Raw genomic sequence first — 22,750 nt, forward strand, 5'->3', positions numbered from 1 at the left:
CTATCCTGATCTCCTGAACAAACCCAGGGAACACTGGTCAGCCAATCTGATTATGGTTTATTTGATTCTGTGCAGACTAGTGTCTAGTGTGTGAGACTTGGTTTAGCAGGCAGAGACTCCTCTTCTGAAGGGCCATCTTTCCACATATACCAATGTATGAAAACCTATTTAAGGTGCATTTTATTTCTTACTTTTTCATATAACCTAAGGTTGCTAGTGATGCAACATTTGAAAGCAGATGAAGTGTGAAGATTGTTTAATAGACTTTAGAATGGACAGTATGGGCCAATTGCTCATTGCTTTATAGAAACCATAAAAATCAGTGACTTCCACTATCCTTTCCAGGTGCGAAAAATGGCTCAAGTTGGTAGCAAAATCTGATTTATGAATTTGGAGCATAATTGCCTAGAGGGTCCTCTAACTGATCTTCTGATTGAACTTTTACAAAGTTAAATTCTAAATCTATTATTTATATCACTTTGCCATGAATAAGCTTTGAACAGGCATAATCTGAGACCTGGTGTTGGATAAAAACATGTCTAGCTCTACCATTGGGAATGTTAACATCTATCAAAGATTCGATGGAGCAGGTTTCCCCAACGGAAATAATTTTGTTGATGTGATTATAGCATACTTGCATTGGGTATCAATGCATTATTTTTGTTCCAGTCTGGTTTGATTACATATAATAGAGATTACTTCAAGTTTCTATTGTGGTGAAGCAAGAAAGCAAGAATGAAACTGAAGGTAGAGTATAAATTGTTTGTAAGTCAGAAAGACCTGCAATCAAAGTGGACGATTACCTGTTCAGAAGTTGGGAGCATTGCAGTTTTTGATATATTAACTGTCTATTTATGAAAATACACAAAATAAAGAGTTAATATATCAAAAACCAGTGATTTAGGCATATTGTTCAAGGACATCGTTTAGGAACTGTTTTTCATTGACTGCTGTTTTTTAGTAAAAGAAGCACAATCTTCACCTTCGTGTCATTAAGAGTATGTATACATTTTGATGCACCAGTTCAAAAATGTATTTCTTGGAGAATAAATTCTAGCCTAATCTGGACTTGTGCAGTCCTTTCTCAAAGGCCAACAAGACACTGTATGTGGGATTTTGCTTTGTCTCCATGATCTTTGATATAGGTACCAGTGTCGGCCCAGTTAGATTTCTCCTCATATACGTTGGAATAAAGTGTTTCAAGAAAGCACAATGCTCTTTTACAGTTTTTTTTTTACCCACACCAAATTCTGAAATATTATATACCGCCTTTATCTCATGTTTTTCCAAACAACCAGATCGTCATTTTCCCAGGGATTTTCAATTTATTATACAGTAATTTACTATGCGTTCAAATTCTCCCTGTAGGCTGACGGGTATTTGATCTAAAATGATTGCCAACAGCATACTGCAAGAGAGGAGAGACTGCTGTCTAGATTTTGTGGGGGTGGTGAAGGTAGTAAATAATTTTTTTTATAAACAGTCATTACACAACCTTGTTTAAGCTGAATTTTGTGTTACATTTTTCTTCTCCTGAAGTAACGAGTTATGGGGCCCTTCTAGACCCTAACCCACATCTCAATATGCCAAGCAGTTGATTTGTGATCCACCCAACTATACAGATTTGTCCATAGAAAATGTGTTTCTAACCTGTCAAAACCACATCTAAAACCTCAGACAGAAGTGTATAGTGCTAAACTATTGGTGTGTGTGGCTCTGAAGATTAAGGTTAACAATACAAGTCGGTTATCTTTTGTGCTGTAGCCCTGTCAAGACCCCGTTCGATAAACTCGTATTAGATTCTGGTTTTTTTGCCCAGAATTCAAGTTCTTGGACTAACAATTTAGCGTATCATTAAACTCCAACATCAAGTAAAGCTATAAACAGTTAGTAAGCCAGTGATGTGTGTGAGCCTAAATGTATATTCTATAATATAGCTCCACATCAGCTGTCTTGGGCAGTGCAAGTGCTTAACAATGGAGTTAGCCATTTAACCCCAATGTTAATGTTTGATCTAAACACTGGCTGACACACCATTTGGACTTAGAGCAGACTACAATCAAGGTCTAGCAAAATCTGCCATTCAATATATCATAATAGTAACTGGCAGAATTGTTCATGAGAGGGCTCAGCTTCAGCAGCCTTGTTTACAGGAATACCGGGCGTAATTTACACAGCAATACAAAGATGCAGCTGATGTCAATCAAAGTTGTGTCATTAGTAAAGGTTAATGTGATTTGAATAGTTAATAAAGTCTGACTTTACTGACCTCAGATCAGCCCACCTTATTTCATTGTCTACTTTCCTTGCCACATTGCTTTCGTAATGAGATTGCAAGTGTGTTACTTCCAAGTCAGTACACGCCCTGCCAATTCTTTTGTAAAACTTTAAGCTGTTTTGTTTCATTTAGTTTACTGGTGTGTCAAGAATTTCTAGTATTGAGATGATAGTTTTAATTTGCTTTATAATATTTAGAGAGCTGGTCCCCAAGGAAAGTACATAGCTCGGTCAAACTTTTAGGCCAAAAAGGCACTCAAGAAATAATACTACTAATTAGAGAAGCCGACACAATCTTTCAAAGGAATCAATTTTGACCCAAGCCGATATGCGATTGTTTAATATTTAATTCTTTAGTGCTACATGATCTTGCTTGGTTTACCAACCAGTTCTTTAAGTCCTCATAAGATTATTCACAATCGTGATTCCCAGTTATTATCTTCATTTCGTAGGTGTAACCAGACATCAGAATTTTTCTCTGCCAAAATACAAACTATCTATACGTCCTTTCCTCAGGAAACGGACTTACAATTGGTACCACCAACATACTCAGTGAAGGAACAGGACATGTAGGAGAAATTCCCCCCCTTAGAACAAGCTTCCTTGCAAAAGATTTTAAATCACCTAAAATCTGGCTTTCCTATAGATCCAGCCCCCCCCACCATCTTAAATAAGATTGAGACCATCTCTCCGGTCGTACTGGATCTGATCAATGCCTTTCTTTTGCTGCGAACTGTGCCCCCGCTTTGGAAACAGGCGATGGTCAAAGCCCTTTTAAAAAAAACAGCTTGGACGGGGAAGACTGGGCAGACTATCGACCGATATCCCTGTTGCCAGGCATAAGTAAAATTGCTGAGAAGCATGTGAACTCAGCCCTCTCTGTATTCCTGGAAATGAACAACAAATTTCATCCCTCACAGACAGGATTCAGAACACATCAAGGCACGGAGACTGCACTTCTGGCAATAGTAGAGGAAACTAGAAAAATCATTGATGGCGGAGGCTGCGCAGCACTGATTGTGTTGGACTTGAGCGCAGCCTTCGACACGGTGAACCACTCTGCTGATTAGTAGAGTTAAGGATGCAGGAGTGATTGGAATAGCACTGAAATGGCTGCAGTCCTTCTTGGAAAACAGACTTTTCTCAGTCTCAGGATGAAACTTCCTCATATCAACTGCCAATCATATGTGGAGTTCCCAAGGGATCTGCACTGAGTCCCACTTTATTTAATATCTACATGAGCTCCCTGGCAGAAATAGTTACTCCCTTTGTTCAGATTGTCACCTACGCTGACGACACTCAATTGGTGTTCTCCCTCAACTAAAATGACAATTCTGAACCGGGCCTAATCACCTGTCTAGGCAAAGTCTCCAGATGGATAGATAGCTCATATCTTAAGCTCAATGAGGCAAAGACTGAGCTGATGCTCCTTGGCAAATCCCACCCCTTCCAATATAGATTCACACTGGCCTAACTGTTTGGGCCCTCCTCATGCCCCGAAAAAGCACATTAAGAACCTGGTGGTTTGGCTCGATTGGAACCTTGACTTCAAGGAACAAGCCCGGAAAGTAGAAGCCAGCTGCTATGGTCTCTTGAGGATGATTAGGAAGATTCTCCCTCTACTACCTTTCACAGCCAGGAGACTGCTAGTTCAAGCTCTGATTTTGTCACAGCTTGACTATGCCAATGCTCTATACTTAGGAGCTCCTCACTCCACGTCAAAATATTGCAGACAGTACAAAACTGTGCAGCCCATCTGCTCCTGAACATCCCTAAATGTCTCTCAGCCAAACCCACCCAGACCTCTTTGCACTGGCTCCCAATTCAGGAGAAAATCCAGTTTAAGGCCATGTGCATTGCACATAAAGCACTTGCGGGAGAAGGATCTTCAATGATTTGTTCCATGATTCACCCATACGAGTCCAATAGAGCCCAGAGATCCGAAATGAAACATCTGGTGACAATCCCAAAAATTAAACGGGTTAGAAGTGGAGGCAGTCTTTTCTCATATAATGTTGTTAAGACCTGGAACCGCCTCCCCCTCTATATCCATTCACAGTCAAACTACCTGAATTTTCACGAGAAACTGAAAACTATCCTCTTCCCTTGATATGTTTAGAACCGGTATAGGTGCTACTTTCAGCGCTGGGATGCCCACGGGTAACCAGGCGCTCTACAAGTGCTAACTCATTCATTCATTCATTTATTTATTTCATAGTTTAGTAGTGGTTTTAAATCTCTTGAGATTAGAGTATAATCATGGACAACCTGTCATTTAGGGCGTATGGGAATAATGTGAAGGCACATAGAAGCAGATTCAACCATTTAATGTACACATACCCAGACATATTGAGTATGTCTATACCGAACATCTAGCAATACTGTGCACGATGTCAATTACTAACAAATTATCATTTTGTAATCCCAAAATAAATTGGTGTTCTTATTAGAAGTATGGTTACCTCACATGTTCTAGTTTTATTTTGGTAATTCATTTTGAAAGTGGTTAGAAAATGAGTCAGTTGGGGAGGATGAGCGTTCTTCCAAAGAAATAAGTGAAAATCTTGTTGGGTGAACACAAAGGTTAAATAAATAAACTGACTCAACCCTTGGTAGCTACAGCATTGTGCAGACAGGCTTAACTTAAAGATAAGCAACACATGTATTTAGAAGTACCGAAATATTTAAATTAAGAAATACAATGTAAATACTGGAACCAATTTCTAAAAGTGAAACACATTTTCAATCTTTAGAACAATTAAAAATGATTACATTCAATAATGGGATATTGAGTGTTTAAAGTTTCAGACAAAAAGCAGCAAGAAAAACTAAACTGACAATCTGAAGTCACTGTTCATGATGGACAGGCACATAGGTGCAATTTCAGGCCAACTGCAATGAGACTGAGGTCAGATATACTAAGCAGCTCAAACCAGTCAAAGACTTTACCTTCTGAATTAGTCTCTGAAATGTGAGTCAATATCCTCTAGCAGGCCGACATTGAAGACTGTATCCAGCAAGTCTTCTCAAAGTCGATAGTCTTTTAGACAAAGTCCTGTTGAAGTTGATGGTTTTGTATACAACAAAGACAACCCTGTACACGCATGAGCACCAGGGTCCCCCTTTGACTATTGTACACCCAACACAACAGCTTTGAGCTCTCAACAGTATCTATTTCTTGCTTCGGTATATATGCTCACTTTCTTAGCACTAGTTTTCACTGCACATACTGCATAGTTAAACAAAATGACAAATCAGGAACATAAAGAAAAAGTTGATTAGTTCCAATTTTCAATGCCATGTAATGGATCAAGACATGATGGGAACACTCCTACATAATTCATCTAATTACATCTTGGGTATTAGCAAAGTATTGATCTTAAAGGAGGCCCCCCCCCCAGAATATTATTTGATTAGTAGTATTACCCTGGTCATTGTGGGAATATTGTTGTGTGTATATAGTTTTTAACAGACTCATCTGCAAGGCATTGTAGTTAAACCTTGGCATTACGTGCTATAGTATGGAGTAACCAACATTGTCATACACCAAAGAGTAAACTTCTAAGATCATTAGAAGACATTCCTTTAATAAGTTGAGGGTCACGTCAAATAATATTTGATTAATAGTATTACCCTGGTCGTTGTGGGCATATTGTGTGTGTATGTTTTTGAGCAGACTCATTTGCAAGGCATTGTAGTTATACCTTGGCATTATGTGCTCTAGTATGGAGTAACAAACTGTCATACACCAAAGAGTAAACTAAGATCATTAGAAGACATTCCTTTTTTAGGTTGAGTGTTGCGTCAGTGAAAAATAATTGAACAGACTTAGTTGAATTGGAGAAATTCAAGAAGGCAGTGAGAACTGAAATATATGATAAAGCATTTACTGAGTGTCTGAAGGCTGATATTATCCCATGGGGGTAATAAGTAAAAAATATACAAGTCATTTTCACACATGGCAAGAAATTTAAGAAGCATTTCTGTGACATTGGAAACCATTGTTCACATTACTGGATGGTTTTAGGCATTGACACAGCTCTAGAAGAATTGAATAGCCCGAAACAGATTGACTTGGAAAATAAAATCAAGAGTGACAGTGTGACTGAAAGAAGCAGTCTTGGATAATCTGCTAAAATCATTGATTTCCACTCAATATTGGAAAGAAAAAACAATAAGGTTGAAATGTTTATCGCATGCTACAAGAAATAATTTGCATACCCGTACCTGGAGACTACTACGCAACAGGGCCCAATGCTCCACCGACATGCAAGAAGAGTACAGTGTCAGAATCTTCGGTAGGCTCGGATAGCCAAGAGACTCCAGAGGCGAGGGAGATAGAGGAGCAGAAAGAGGGGTCGCAATGATGGCAGGAGCCCAAATATTAATCAACGGGGAGTAACTATCAGTAGAAATAATGAATCTCCAACGTTTAACATCTCAAAGCATGTGTTGAGTCATGACGAGAACCTGACACTTAGCAGAGAATTAAGGTTTGTGATAACAAATATACCGATTACTTTAGAATTAGGGGGGATTGTTTCACTTTCGGACAATCAGATTCAGATAGTACTTCAAAAGATAAAGCAGCCCCCCCATTAAGACAGGGACTGGCCTTTTACTGTCCTCCATACTTCAAATCCTCACACATTTAATGACTGCAGAAATCATTGTGCTTGGTACAAACAGTCCTCAAACAGTTGAAAGTTAAACACAGAACGGAATATATAACTTACAAAATACCCAAGAATGAACAAATGCCTTTACCACCTTATACCAAAATCTGGACAAAACGATCAATCTGGTTTACAAAGGTGATACCCTATTAATACAGAAACCCAGTGACTATGAGACATAATGTCCCACATTATCCAGCAGTATTAGCATTTCTAAGAAACCTGCAGCCAATCCCTTTAGGAGTATTAAAGATAACATAAGTGGAGTAAGAGCCCTAGGAGCAGAGATTGTTAGTGACAAGAGTATGTTTTATTGAATAGACCTTTCCATAGTAACCCTGTAATTTATACATTACTGAACATAGATAAGGAAAAAAATAAACCACCTGTGAGACCCATAGACTCGAGGTGTAGATGGGTCCTAGAAGCAGTGCAAATTTGCAGATTGCTACATCAAAGTGGTCCCCAAAATTGCCCTGTATGGAAGAGATAGCATGCACTTGATCAATGGCAGAGTATGTGGCATATTGCAACCAGCAGGACATCTAGGGGACTCTCGATGTCTCGATTCCCCAAGGCAATGCCAATGAGGGTATAGGTTTATCTCTAACAGTACATGGACATCTCTTTGAATTCATTGTAGGTTTGGCCAAAGTTGAGCTGAAAAGGAATGATTTTATTTTTAAGCATGAATACCATGAGCAAATAAAGGTGCTAGTGTGGCATGCTTTGCCCCATGTGTCTCACACATCAATAATTACCTCACAGACAAAATAAGATCTTGAAAATGCTATATCGATTCCATATTCCTACTATGGAATAGTGAAGATGGCGAGATTTTAGATTTCATGGGCTAGCTTAAATAACTAGATCATAGACTTTTCTTTCTCAGCCAACTACAGCAAGACTGAAATCAACTACCTAGAACTACTCCAGACACCAGACAAAGATGTGCAAGATGCCAGCTGACACAAATGCCCTATTAAGGTACAACAGTCACCACTTGCGAGCTCTGAGGGATAATCTGCCATTTGATCAGTCTAAGACTAAGCAGGAGTTATTTTCTCAAGAAGAGCTGCTTTAAAGAAGATGTACACCTCAAAATGAAAGATGGAAAGGGGGTACCTCAAGAAAATCATCACCAGGGCCCTAAAAACATCATAGCTTTGTCCTAGGGAATGGTAACTCACGCGCAAAACTAGGACAACAGCTCAGATTAAAATAGTGACTGTTAGCACTTTCAATTCAGGCAGTAACCCAAAAAGAAAAACAAAAAGCACAATACCTTTAATCAGAGACACACAACAAAGCCCAACTTCGTGTGTTCAAAAGAAACAAAAATATCAGGGACTTCCTGGTAGGCCCATTGGAAATTAGAACCCATAGTGATGCAATGACCTTATGTTGCATTGTCAAATGTGATTTGAAATGTGGCATTTTTCTTAAGTAGATATATCATGTATACCTAGATACTGTCATCCCATTCCTGATCCTACACATTGAAGGCATTTTATAATTTTAACACTCAAAAAATTACCTATGTTATCAAATGTCTTTGCAACAAAGTATATGTGGGAAAGACATACCAAATGGTCAAATGACAGCACTGGAATTGCATTAAATGCAAGGTGGACTCTGCTCCTTTAGTATGACACTACAAGCAAGGAAACAAAAAATGAGATCTATTAGAAAGTTGTGGAGGTGTTTAGTACTTATTTGACAGGTGGCAACATTTCTAAACAATTGAACTTAAGAGAATGCAGGCAAATTGATTTACTTAAAAGCACCACAAAGGATCTGAACATCATCCATCATCTGCAAAGACTGTTGATATTGAACACATGAATGGCGATAGCATATACGTCCCCACAGCTATGTACATAAATACATGATATGTATGTATGTATTTTCATTTATAAAGCGCACTGCAACCCTGCGGGCTTCCTGGCGCTAACGACACAGTGGAGAGACTTGGCAACAGAAAGGCCCATAGAAATTAAGCTCTGGGAAAGAGCCAGGTCTTAATCTGTTTACGAAACAGTGTCAATTCCTGAACCTGTCTTAGCTGTAAAGGAAGACTATTCCACAAACGTGCGGCCGCAACACTAAAAGCGCGGCCACCCAAGGTGGATCTCGTCATCTTAGGAATCCTGGCCAGCCTAGCTATCGAGGATCGCAAATTGCGCGTAGGGACGTACCAGCCAAATAAGTGTTGCAGCGGTCCAGGGCCAAGCCCATGAAGAGCTTTAAAAACTAAGCACAGAGATTTAAACAAAATTCTCTGTTGCACAGGGAGCCAATGTAACTCTGATAATGCCTTGATGCTTTGCGCGGTCTCAAAAGGGCAATCTTTGCAGCTGCAGCCTGGATACGTTGAAGTCGCCGAATCAGGTAGACAGGGGACTCAAGCAGCAGGGCATTACAGTAGTCCAGGCGAGCAAGAATAGTACAGCGAACCACTGTTCCTCTGACATGGACAGGAAGCAATGGGAGAACTTTACGTAAGCCTCTCATAATCCTATGGCAATTAGAGGCCACTTTGTTAACATGCGACTCCAGACTCAGCTTCTCATTGAAACAGACCCCCAAATTACGCACAGTCTTCGCAGGGACAAGGGGTGATTCCAAAGGAAGGGGCCAGAAATTGGAAGGTAAAGCCTGTGGCACTTTGCCCACTGCGCAGTGCAGAATCTCTGTTTTAGCACTATTGAATTGCAAGGCATTATTTGTCAACCAGGCTGCCATTTCCATCATACATTTATGGAAAGTGGAGAGAGAGTCCGCATTGACCCCTTCCATGGAGATAATCAGTTGTGTGTCATCAGCGTACTTAACTGCCCTGATGTTATTAGTGTTCAAAATTTTGACCAGAGGTTGCATATATACATTGAACAGAACCGGGCTGATTGAGGAGCCCTGAGGAACACCATGTTTGTTAGACAGAAAGTCCGATTGATACGGAGGCAGAAATACTGCCTGCCGTCTGTCCACTAGATAGGAACAGAGCCACTTCAGAGCCAGGTCTGTGACACCCGCCTCCTTGAGCCATCTCAGGAGGATGTCATGGTTAACCGTATCGATGTCTAGAGAGATGGATCACCACTGGGGGATGATCCAGTCTTGATAACAATAGGGACACTTATGCGGAGAGTCTTTGCAGTCTGGTCTTGGGAGATATTTTTGACAAACACCTCAGTATCTCCTTTACAAGTGTTGGAAGCTTGTATCACCAATGACTTAGAGTTAGGGGTAGACCTGTCTCTGGCAATTTGCTAAAGCTGGACACCTTCAGATATGCAAATAAACTCAAGTGTGTTAATGCCCCGCGGATTGCTTGGTGACGCTGGCACACTATTGTTGCATCGTTCAGTTGCATTATTTCACTAAGGTGTATCTGGTAATACGGTATTGATTGAGTGGATTGTATGCTGATTACAAACTCAAGAAAGTAATTCAATCACAAACAGATTAACCTTAGTCACTTAGTGGGTCAATGTTTACTATGCCATGACAGCCTTGACCTGTATGTGACAGATATTACTGGCTAGATACTGCCATTGCTGTGACAGCGAGGATTAGAGCCCCCTTTAGCCTCCAAATTGAGTTTTTACTTTGTGACCCTCATTCAAGATGGCGGAAGGAGGGTAGCGGTTGAGTGGTCCAGGATGCTAACCTTGATCTAGGCTGGAGCATCTTCCAGCACATCTTCATTGCTGACATAAGGCAAAGTAGTGAGAGGACACATTGTTTCCCCGCTGTAGGGTCCTTGTTATAATGCTTTTTACATTTAGTTAAGGTTTTGGATATGATCATTAGCAGACCAACCCTTACCGCTTCCCGCAGATTAGGTCCAAGAGGGACAGTAGCGCTGTTTTGGTTTTTTCGAGTCGCAGGATGAGCTTAGTATCCTTGTGTATATTCAATGCATTAAATATACATTACCACACCACGAGTACGACCATTGAATTAATTCTCTCTAGTATTCAGATATGTTATTTACCACTAGCGAGGACATTGGCTGGCTGTGATGTACGGTCTATAAAACGTACATTCTCAGCATGCCGAAATACCTGTGATATTCAAGGAGTATTAGTTGCATGTTGTTGGACCCGGCCTCGTGGCGTGGTCCTTAACCCCCCTGGACTGTGGCCGTTCCCCGCCCCGGCCTTCACGGGCCACCCGTCTGAACTGCTCCAAGGCCCTTCACCTGGAACTGCACGTGGTCGCATGCTCCTCAGGGCTCCGCCATCTTGTTGGCATCTACGTCACCCCGTACACCAGCCGGAGCGACCCCGCTCAACCCGGCCTCGACCCCAGCGAAGCCCCGACATCGAGGCACCACGGACTGGCCAGGGGGTGCCGCAGGAACCATTCATCGCCCCCGGCGGAGGACGGTCTCGTTGGGACCCCCAACTGTCCTCCCCTCTCGAGGTGTGATCGCCCTGCAAACTCCCATGGGCCTGGCGCCTCTCCTGCTGGGCGTCTGGCCACCTCCACCCGGCCACTCCGCCCCCTCGGGCGCAAGGGTCCGGACATCAAAGGGCTCCAGACCTATATCTGGGGCGACCCCACCACAGCTCGGCAGTTGTATCCCGGAGTCGAGAGCCCTGCTGATCGAATCGCGGCTGACCCTACGGAGAAGAACTCTTGTCGGAACCATCACGAGCCCTGCTGACTGCGTCGCGGCTCCCTCTTGTGAACCTTTCCTGAACCACCTGGAACATCGGAGCCCTGCAGACGCCGTCGCGGCCCCACCTCGCTGAGACCTTCCTCGGAGCCCTGCTGACGACGTCGCGGCTCGAGCTGAGCAGAAACCATCTTGAGAGCCCTGCTGATTGAATCGCGGCTCTCCACGAACTGTACGCCAGAGCCCTGCTGACGCCGTCGCGGCTCGACCCCTCCGAGATCGGAGGTCCTCCAGCTTGAGGATACGAACTGGGCCCCAGGTACCCTCGTACCACATTCCTGCCAAAGACTGTCCCGCTACCCCTACCCTTCTAAAGAGACATTGAGACTTTTGGTGGATCCCTCGATCCCTTCGTGTAAATATTGAACTCGTAACCTTTTATTGATGATAAAGAATTGCTTGTCTTGAGACAACCTCCTTGAGTCCGGTGTGGTGGTGTTACTGTGCCAGTACGTGATAGGAGAAGGATCTCTCAGGAGACTTCTCGGCAGCGCTCGGCTACTTCGTGCAGTGCGAGGGCCCCCCCCTTGGTGGTCTCACCGACTCCTCGGGGTCCGCCTTCCAACATTTGGTGGCCAGCGACGGGATCCGAGCCGAACGCAGGACGTACCAGCCAGTACCCACTAGCTACCCATCCAAACGAATAGCATCATGAGCAGCCAGGAAAACAACGCGACAATGGAGTTCCAGCCCGAACGGCTGGAAGAATATACGCACAAAGAATTAAAACAGTTCTGCAGAGACAAAGGCATTGCAACCACCAGCCTCGGTACCAAGGAAGAGATGCAGAAAGCTCTGAGGACATGGCTGGAGGCCGGGGCAGGCCCCTCCCAGGAAGAAGGGCCCTTGCCCCTGACGGAGACCACAGCAACCGCACTGACCCCGGCAACCGGAGGACGAAAGAGCCTAGAAACCGGCCTCTCCGAAGAAGAAATACGAGAGCGGGAAAAGGTCCGGAGCCACGAGCTAGAGCTCGCCCGACTGCGACTGGACGGCGAACTCCAGCTGGCAGAAAAGAAACTGGCCCTCGAGCAGCTACGCCTTCAAGAAGAAATAGAGGAGAAGAGACGACACCGGGAGTTGGAGGAAAAGAAGCTCACCCTTGAGCACGAGCGCAGCCTCAAGGAGCTCGAGATCAAGGCCAAGAACGGAGGGACCAACACCCCCAGTACGAGAGACACTCTACCGCCTGCCGAGGCCAAAGTACATATCCCGAAGGAGGTCGTCAAGGAGTATTACAAGAATGACGATATCCAACAATGGTTCAAGGCCTATGAGGTGGCCATGACCTCCCATCGAGTGCCCCGAAAAGACTGGGGCGCAGGCCTGTGGGGGCGATTCCTGAGTGAAGGGCGGGACACGCTGCTCCAGCTACCGGAGGAAGTGATGACCTCCTACGATCACATGAAGGAGGCCCTGCTCACCCGCTACGGGCTAACAGCGGAGATGTACCGCCAGCGGTTCCGAGACTGCAAGAAAATCCCGGGTACCACATGGGTGGAATATGTGGACTTTTTTAGTCGGGCCCTAGAAGGGTGGATCAAAGGCAGCAAAGTAACCACCTACGGGCAGCTGGTCGACCTCATCGTGTGGGAACATCTTTCCAACAATTGCTTCGTGGAGCTGAGACAGCACCTCCTCGACAGCAAAATGACCGACCCGCGGAAACTGGCCTTCGAGGCCGATCGATGGGTCAACTCCCGGGTCCCCCGGAGCTCAATGGGGGAGTACCAGAGGAACCCCAACGGACCCCCACGCCAGCGCGGTGGGGGGGGAGGGCCGAACAGGAACCGAGACCCTCCCGCTGGGGCCCCCAGGAGCCCCCCTCGAGGGCCACCGCAGCCACATCTCTCCCCGAGCCTAGCACGAAGGGTGGGCCCGGCCCGACCCGGACCACGGCCACCAGAGACCTGCTATGGCTGCCAACAAACCGGACACTTTGCCAGCGACCCGGCCTGCCCTCTGAACCGAAGAAACGGGGCCGGCGGGCCCCCGCCCCGGCAGCTGACAGCCGCCGCCTTGGGGGGAGGAGAAGAGGAAGAAGAGGCCCTCGACCAAGAAAACACTGAGTGGGAGCCGGCAGCCATGTCCCTGGTCTGCCTGGGTAGCCGGGAGATGGTACCCTGCACCCCCATCCCAACCAACACCCAGAAGTACCGGCAGCAGGTCACGGTCAACGGACAACGGGCCGAAGCCCTTCGCGACACCGGCGCCAGTATCACCGCTGTCCGCTGCCACCTGGTGACCCCTGAACAGATTCTACCGAATGTGCTGTGCCCTGTCCGGACGGCCGACAACAGTGAAAGCCTATGCCAGATGGCCCTGGTCCCCTTCGAGTGGGGAGGGGTGACGGGCCTGCTGAAGGTGACAGTGCGCGACGACGCCCCGGTCGACTGCCTCCTGGGGAACGACTTGGAGAGTTCCCCCTGGGCTCAAGTAGAACGACGAGAGCACCTCCGAATGTTGGGACTGGCTGATTGGGCCTGCGCCATCACCCGGTCCATGACCGCCCAGGCCCCCCGCTCATCCTCGACCTCCGGGACCGCCCGACCCGAGGGGCTCACACCCCCTCCCGCCAGCAGCGAGGAGGAGGCGGACACCGACCCAGGGTCCGGCGAATCCTCCCCCGAAGAGATGACTTCTCCGAGCACCCTACCAGGGCTGACGCAATGGCAACACGAAGGGGGCCCCACCCGAGAGCAGTTCCAGCAAGAGCAACAGTCCTGTCCCTCTCTCGAAGGGGTCCGGCAGCAGGCGACCGCGCAAGCCAACGGTGACCAGACCGGCACCCACTGGATCTACTGGGCCGAGGGCCTGCTGTACAGCGAACAGAAAGTAGCAGAACTCGGGGCCAGCCGCGTGTTGGTGGTCCCCCTCCGCTTCCGGGAGTTTCTTCTCAACCTGGCCCATGATGTGCCCCTCGCCGGACACTTGGGGCAAGACAAAACGTACAGTCGTCTGGTGACCCACTTCTACTGGCCCCGGATGCGGAGAGATGTGGACAACCACTGCCGGTCCTGCCAGACCTGCCAAGCCAGCGGAAAGACGGGGGGTCGGGTCAAGGCCCCCCTCCAGCCCTTTCCCGCCGTCAGCACCCCGTTTGAACGGGTCGGGATCGACATTGTGGGACCCCTGGACCCCCAAACCGCCCTGGGCCACCGCTTCATCCTGGTCCTCGTGGACCACGCCACCAGGTACCCGGAGGCGGTCCCGCTCAGAACCATAACGGCCCCTGTGGTAGGCCGGGCCTTGATGGGGAACTTCTCCCGAGTGGGATTCCCCAGCGAAGTGGTGAGCGACCGCGGCACGAACTTTATCTCCAGGTACATGCGGTCCCTGTGGCAACAGTGCGGGGTCACATACAAGTTCACGACCCCATATCACCCTCAGGGGAACGGACTGGTTGAGCGGTTCAACCGAACATTGAAAGGGATGATCCAGGGCCTGGAAGAACCACTCAGGAGGAAATGGGATGTCCTGCTGCCCTGCCTCCTGTTCGCCTATCGGGAAGTCCCGCAGAAGTCCCTGGGGTTCAGCCCGTTTGAACTATTGTATGGACACCCGGTCCGCGGACCGCTCAGTCTGGTCAAGGAGGGCTGGGAGATGAAGCCCCGAGGCGCCCCTCCTGACGTCTACCGATACCTCCTGACCCTCCGAAACCAGACCCGCAAGTTCCGAGCCCTCGCCGAAGCCAACCTCGAGGCCAGCCAGGAGGACATGAAGCGGTGGTACGATCGCAACACTTCTACTGTAGAATTCGAGCCAGGTCAGAAAGTATGGGTCATGGCCCCGGTCGAACCCGGCGCCCTCCAGGACCAGTGGACCGGGCCCTTCAAGGTGGTGGAGAAGAAAAGTCCCGTCACCTACTTGGTCGATCTGGAGTCCCCCCGGAACCCCCTCCGGGTCCTACATGCTAACAGGCTAAAACCCCACTTCGCCCGGACCGAACTGAGCCTGCTGCTGGCGACCGACGAGGGGGGCGAGGACGACTCCGAGCCCCTGCCCGACCTCTTGCAATCCGACATTCCCGATGGATCGATCGAAGGGGTCCAACTCGCCTCGTCCCTGACCCCGGAACAGCGCAACGACTGCCAGCGATTACTGCGGGACTACGCAGCCCTCTTCTCTCTCACCCCGGGGGTGACCCACTGGTGCGTCCACGACGTCGACACCGGGGAGAACCCCCCCATACGACACAGAGCCTACCGGGTGCCTGACCGAGTGCGGGCCTGCATCCAGGCCGAAGTAGCGAAGATGCTGGCCCTGGGGGTCATCGAGCCTTCCGACAGCCCGTGGGCCAGCCCTGTCGTCCTGGTGCCCAAGGCCGCAGCTCCCGGCCACCCCCCGGAGTTGCGATTCTGCGTAGACTACCGGGCCCTGAATGTAGTAACCAAGACAGACGCACACCCGATACCCCGGGCCGACGAACTCATCGACCGCCTAGGGGCCGCTCGCTACCTGAGCACGCTGGACCTCACCGCCGGGTACTGGCAAATCCAACTCACCCCCGGCGCCCAAGAAAGATCCGCCTTTTCGACTCCGGATGGGCATTACCACTTTCGGGTGATGCCCTTCGGAATGAAGAACGCCCCGGCCACCTTCCAGCGACTGGTGAACAAAGTTTTGGCCGGGCTTGAGGCCTTCAGCGCGGCCTACTTAGATGACATTGCCGTGTACAGCAACCACTGGGCCGAGCACCTCCTCCACCTAAAGGCCGTCCTGGCCGCCCTCCAGCGGGCCGGGCTCACAATCAAGGCCAGCAAATGCCAAATCGGCCACGGATCCGTGACCTACCTGGGCCATCAAGTGGGGAGCGGGCAGGTGGCCCCCCTCCAAGCAAAGATAGATGCCATCCAGACCTGGGAACCCCCCACTACCCAGACCGCTGTCCGGGCCTTCCTGGGCCTCACCGGATACTACCGACGGTTTATCCGGGACTATGGGAGCATTGTCGGCCCCCTCACAGAGTTAACGTCCAAGAAGCAGCCCAAGAAGGTACACTGGACACCCCGCTGCCAAACAGCCTTCGACACCCTCAAAACAGCCATGTGTACTGCTCCGGTGCTGCAGGCCCCGGACTACCAGAAGGAGTTCGTGGTACAGACGGACGCCTCCGAGTATGGGATCGGGGCCGTTCTCTCCCAAACTGACGAAAAGGGGCTCGACCGACCAGTGGCCTTCATCAGCCGGCGACTACTGCCCCGGGAGCAACGCTGGAGCACTATTGAGCGCGAGGCCTTCGCTGTGGTGTGGGCCCTCAAGAAGCTCCGGCCCTACCTCTTTGGCGCCCACTTCCGGGTCCAGACCGACCACCGGCCCTTGCAATGGTTAATGCGAATGCGGGGCGAGAACCCCAAACTGCTGCGATGGTCCATCTCGCTACAAGGGATGGACTTTGACGTCGAACACCGGCCCGGCAATGACCACGCCAACGCCGACGGCCTGTCCCGCTTCTTCCGCCTTGACGAGGAGAATCCCCAAGGAGATGGGTGACTCTCCATGCCTTCGGCTGGGGGGGACGCCTGTTGGACCCGGCCTCGTGGCGTGGTCCTTAACCCCCCTGGACTGTGGCCGTTCCCCGCCCCGGCCTTCACGGGCCACCCGTCTGAACTGCTCCAAGGCCCTTCACCTGGAACTGCACGTGGTCGCATGCTCCTCAGGGCTCCGCCATCTTGTTGGCATCTACGTCACCCCGTACACCAGCCGGAGCGACCCCGCTCAACCCGGCCTCGACCCCAGCGAAGCCCCGACATCGAGGCACCACGGACTGGCCAGGGGGTGCCGCAGGAACCATTCATCGCCCCCGGCGGAGGACGGTCTCGTTGGGACCCCCAACTGTCCTCCCCTCTCGAGGTGTGATCGCCCTGCAAACTCCCATGGGCCTGGCGCCTCTCCTGCTGGGCGTCTGGCCACCTCCACCCGGCCACTCCGCCCCCTCGGGCGCAAGGGTCCGGACATCAAAGGGCTCCAGACCTATATCTGGGGCGACCCCACCACAGCTCGGCAGTTGTATCCCGGAGTCGAGAGCCCTGCTGATCGAATCGCGGCTGACCCTACGGAGAAGAACTCTTGTCGGAACCATCACGAGCCCTGCTGACTGCGTCGCGGCTCCCTCTTGTGAACCTTTCCTGAACCACCTGGAACATCGGAGCCCTGCAGACGCCGTCGCGGCCCCACCTCGCTGAGACCTTCCTCGGAGCCCTGCTGACGACGTCGCGGCTCGAGCTGAGCAGAAACCATCTTGAGAGCCCTGCTGATTGAATCGCGGCTCTCCACGAACTGTACGCCAGAGCCCTGCTGACGCCGTCGCGGCTCGACCCCTCCGAGATCGGAGGTCCTCCAGCTTGAGGATACGAACTGGGCCCCAGGTACCCTCGTACCACATTCCTGCCAAAGACTGTCCCGCTACCCCTACCCTTCTAAAGAGACATTGAGACTTTTGGTGGATCCCTCGATCCCTTCGTGTAAATATTGAACTCGTAACCTTTTATTGATGATAAAGAATTGCTTGTCTTGAGACAACCTCCTTGAGTCCGGTGTGGTGGTGTTACTGTGCTAGTACGTGATAGGAGAAGGATCTCTCAGGAGACTTCTCGGCAGCGCTCGGCTACTTCGTGCAGTGCGAGGGCCCCCCCCTTGGTGGTCTCACCGACTCCTCGGGGTCCGCCTTCCAACATATGTTAGATGAGATTGATTAGGCAGGGTATGGACCGCTATCTGTAAGTGTCAGGATTTAGAAGGTTTTCCTGCATCACTTAATCACCAGGATACTGCGAAGGTCTCAGATAGTCAATTGGGAATATTCATCTTTACCCCTCTGTCTTTTAGAAATATGCACGCTGGATCACATTTCAGGTTTTAACAAGCATGGGATGACTTACTGGTGTATTACATACCTACTGAATATGGCCAATCAAGTGATTGACTTCATCTTTCGGAAGGATTTACTTCTTTATTTGGTAAATACCCTTGGTGCCCCCTCATTTTTATAATTATTTGGCGAGCATATGATTACAGAACATTAAGTAACTAGTGTTCATATTGCAGAAATTAAATTACCCTAACTGAGCCAACTTTTGTTATAGGTGCTCTAGCCAGATGACAATTCTCCTGATGAGATCTGATAATTCTGGTTTAAAACGTTAACACCCCCCACCCCCCCACTTCATTTCTTATTGAATCTTTTATGTGTATAAGATCTGTGACTTTCCCCCTAGGACTATTGTGCAATTGTGACAACAGCTTTGGGATATGTACAGCGTATTTGTAAGTTCAGTATATATGCTCATTTTTTCATACACAAAATAAAATCTACTACAAAGAAAAATTGGCTGTTTGATTTGTTCAAATAATTAATTGTATGTAATGGGTCAAGACGTAGGGGAACACTCGCAGACATAATTAACTCTCAAACCTATTAGTGAGGCATTGATCTAGAAGAGCTCCACTAGTTAAATGTTTGGTTTATAAAGCTATTGGTTTTTGGCAGGAAATGCTTGGAGCGGGATTATTTGATGACCACAAATGTCCGTGTGTGGGTAGATGTGTGGTGAGTATGCCCGGTCAAGATTTCTACACACCTTCAGACTTACTCTATTTTAGAGCTCATAATTCTTCAGAGGGGCATGGTTGAAGCTGCATTAAATTAAACCCTTTCAAAATCAGGCCTCTTTATCACAAGGTGTGCTAAAGCTCCAGGGGTCATGGAAGTGCAAAAATGTTAGGAGCCCAATCAAACTTTCTGGAGCAGTTCCTCTTGATTTCTTCTGAGGCTCCCAGGACTTCAGATATAGCAGTTAGGGATCACAACTCACTCCTGCAGGACCCAGCAGCAGGGACCAGTTCAAGTTGAGTAATTACTGATCAGTTAGTCACTCAAGGAAAAATGAAGCCTCTTCAGTTTGTTCTGTCCCTGTAGCCATGCAAGAGGTCAGTCAACTGACCCTTGGCATCACTTCTCAGTCCTCTGCACAAGTAGGTGCAGGCCATTCCCTTCTATTCTCCGCACAGGTGAGAAACAAGACCAGTCCCTCTGCTGAACATCTGCAGTTCCAGATTTGTTTTGGGTGAGATACCTTGTATGATTCACTAGAAGCTGGGTGGGGGGTGACTCCTGGATACTACCCAACCAATGCAAAAAAATATTTTATTGTTGTAATTATTTTTTTAAGTGCTGGGGCAAACCTTCCCATTTTGCAGTAAATCCGGTTTGCTTTACTGCAAACTATCCCACAGTGCACTATGCTTACAATTTCAACATGGCAGAACACTTCCGCCCCAGGAGGAGGCCGTGACCAAGCGTGGGATGTGTCTACAGAAAAGACCAGGCCTTCCTCCTCAACACCAAACTGCATCTAGGACCAGCTCACCACTCCCATTAGGAGGTTGCCAACTTTGGTACATTTGACCCTGGGATCAAAAGGCACCTCTTTACACAGTCAGACTCTACCCATAGCTATGCAGAGGGGAAGCCTCGCTGTGTTCCTTTCAAGTTAATGAAGGTTGTGATCCCCAAATGGCTCTTCCTGAACTGAAATGAGCCACATACTACACACCCACGTCTTTCTATGAAAAGGTCCAAGCCATTTTCTTTGCTCTGGGAACAGTTTTAAGACGATGTGATTGGCAAAGCACCAGCGGCGTCATTAGGGTTGGTGTCTCCCAGTGCGGTAACTCATGGTGTCACCCCCTCATGACTTACCCCATGATGGACCTCCTCCGAGTCCGCCAGTGCAAAGCGTGTTTTTAAGCACGTCTAGTGGGTGTGGGCAGTGGGCTGATGAAAACAGCGGGTCCGGGAGCCACGTGAGTGACGTTTCGAACGTCGCCGACGTCTGTATTCCATACTTCCGTACTCCCATGTGTCTCTACTGCCTCACTTCCCTGTGCCTCATAACTCCATGCCCCTCGGTGTCCAATACCTCCGCATCCCCCTGTGTCTCATACCTATGCACTCCTCCGTGCCCCGTACCTTCACATTTTCACTGTGCCACATACCTCCGCACTCACCCGTACCTATGCACCCTCTGTCTCATACCTCTGCACCCCTCTGTGCCCGTACCTCGACAATCCCCCTACCTCTGCACTCCTCCGTGCCCCATACCTCTGTACTCCCCTCTGCCAAGTACCTCCGCACTTCGCTCTGCCCCTACCGCCGCAGTCCCCTGTGCCCCTACCTCCGTCTCCCCTGTGCCCCTACCTTCGCACCCTCCTGTACCCTGCCTCCGCACTCCCTACCTCCACATTTTCCTTGTGTCCCATACCCCCGCACTTCCCCTATGTCCCTACCTTAGCACTCCTCGGTGGCACATACCTACAAATTTCTCCTGTGCCCCCTACCTCTGCACTCCCCTGTCATTGCACCTGTTCTGGTGTACATTTTGACCCCGTGGAACCCCTTACAGTGAGCCCCCACGGGACCCCCTACAGTGAGCCCCCGCAATACCCTCTACAGTGAGCCCCTTCTTCTATGCTCTGAACACGCCCACTCCTGCCACCTGTGGAGTGGGAAGGGGGGCTCGAGAGATTGCACCCTCCTGCTCTTGGCTTCTGGGGGTGGGGGAGTGATGGGGGTGTGTGTGAGGGGTCTGCTGCACGGGGGAGTCAAGGTGTGCATGTGAGGGTCAGTTGCACGGGGGTCTTACCTGCAGGACACGGTGATCTCGATCTTGGTGGCCAGCACGCTGGTGGTCACCGGGTCGAAGTCCCCTATGGATGCCATGCTGTCCCTGCCTGGGCTACGGGCACAGGGCTTCCCCGTGCAGGCTGGTCCGCGGGCGGGGCAGGGGTCCCATTATTTTGCAATTTGGTGTCACAGAGTCACCCCATGTGATTGTGTCACCTGGTGCGGTCCGCACCCCCCTAGTGACGCCACAGAGCTATTTCTAAGTCTGTTATTTTTTTAGGGCCTGGAAGCATGAGTGAGCGCCAACCAGCTCCAGTCACTAGGAGAGCTCTTCTTTGGTGAAATTAAAGGCAGTGTGTTTTGCCGGTCTCACAGTTGACAGTTATTAACATGTTCTTGGCACAATCCCTAACTGGGCCATTCATTTCTTTCAGATTTTAAATACTCAACTGTTTTGATTTGCCCTGCTTGTCAAACCCAATAAGGGGTTGCTGTTATCTGAAGGTTCACATTTTTAAATAAAAATAATTCTCTCTTCTGTGCCTGTTTTAGGGCTAATTTCTTCTGTTCTGTGATATTTTGTTAGCGTAATTCTTTATTTTCTGGCATCTGTCAGTCTAATTCTCAAAAACATGGCCAAGGATATAATTACTAAGTAGTGATTGACAATAGTAACCAATGATGAATCCATAACTTCACTGCCAGCAGTGGTGTTCAAAAGAGATGGAAATGAGGTCTTTGCTTTCCATGCGATTAAGGCGTGGAGTTAGTTTACCATGGTTAGTATTTTGCATGGTCTCTTCTCTTTTCCAACTAGTTGCCTGCTGAGTTGGTGCTTCCTGGCCATCATCCAATTCTGGTTTACAGTTAAGATGAATAACTGACCTCCGTCAGTGTTCTGGAGGATTGGGTGTTCTACCCTCAGGGAAGGGGCAGACCTAGCTGCATGGCTCCTCGAGGCCTAGGACATTTTTAAGATATGTATGAAAGTGGTCAGGGATAGAACTAAGCTGTTATGCACAAGCACCCTGGAACATCATAACCTAGTAGATAAGCACTGCAGGCTACACCTTTAAACAACCCTTCCTCAAAATAGGGTAGTCATCCCAAGACACCTACCTTCCTTTCCAGCCCAATTCTCTATTGAAAACCTAGGGGACTCATAATAGATTGTAAGAGACTATATACAAACATACTTCTAAACAAAAGAGAGAGTGAGGAAAAGTAGAAAGGCTGCTTGTCCCCTTCCCTAGGTAATCATTAGATAAACAAATTGGACAAGTCCTTGGTGGGTGTATAAGTCACGATTCGTGACTTGTACAAATGCAGCAACAGGAGCGAAAACAAATATTGTTTGTTTTAAGAAACCCCTCACCCACCTACCTAGTAGGTGGCATGCTTCATCATCGGTGTCCAGCTGGACTACCGAGTGTAATCCAGCTGTGCTTCTACGCCTGAACTACAGCGGAGCGGGATTTGTTTTGT

General features: G+C 48.6%; 1 long non-coding RNA gene across 1 annotated transcript in view; it reads right to left on the reverse strand.

Moving 5' to 3' along the window:
* Positions 1–22,750, reverse strand: part of LOC146867176 (uncharacterized) — a 288,609-nt gene that overhangs the window by 264,791 nt on the left and 1,068 nt on the right. The window contains exon 2 of the long non-coding RNA XR_014966072.1: positions 8,540–8,607. This is a non-coding gene — a long non-coding RNA (uncharacterized LOC146867176). The remainder of the gene's footprint in view (positions 1–8,539; positions 8,608–22,750) is intronic.

This window comes from Triturus cristatus, chromosome 1_2 (assembly GCF_964204655.1).
Source record: "Triturus cristatus chromosome 1_2, aTriCri1.1, whole genome shotgun sequence".
Taxonomy (NCBI): Eukaryota; Metazoa; Chordata; class Amphibia; order Caudata; family Salamandridae; genus Triturus; species Triturus cristatus.